The 226-nt window shown below is 69.0% G+C and overlaps 1 protein-coding gene across 1 annotated transcript in view; it reads left to right on the top strand.

The window, feature by feature from the left end:
* The window catches only part of NUMBL (NUMB like, endocytic adaptor protein), a 6,012-nt gene that overhangs the window by 1,267 nt on the left and 4,519 nt on the right, over positions 1-226 (top strand). The window lies entirely within an intron of this gene.

Raw genomic sequence — 226 nt, 5'->3', positions numbered from 1 at the left:
CTCAGCGGGGGGGGTCCCATGATGCTTTTCCCCTGCTGGGCCAGGCAGTGGTCGACTTTCGTGGCCCCCCTCCCAGTCCCCACAATGTAGCACTCGGGGGGGCGCTGCATCTGGACCCCGACTTTGGTCCCTGGGGGGATTGGGGGAGACTCCCCCCACCCCCTCCCCCAGGCCTGCCGGTGCCCCTCGCTCCCCTCGTGCACAGCACCTGCACACTGTTGCACAC

Source organism: Alligator sinensis, unplaced genomic scaffold, assembly GCF_000455745.1.
Source record: "Alligator sinensis unplaced genomic scaffold, ASM45574v1 scaffold1667_1, whole genome shotgun sequence".
NCBI lineage: Eukaryota > Metazoa > Chordata > Crocodylia > Alligatoridae > Alligator > Alligator sinensis.
Note: the sequence above shows the minus strand (reverse complement) of the source record. Positions and strands in the feature narration are given on the sequence as shown.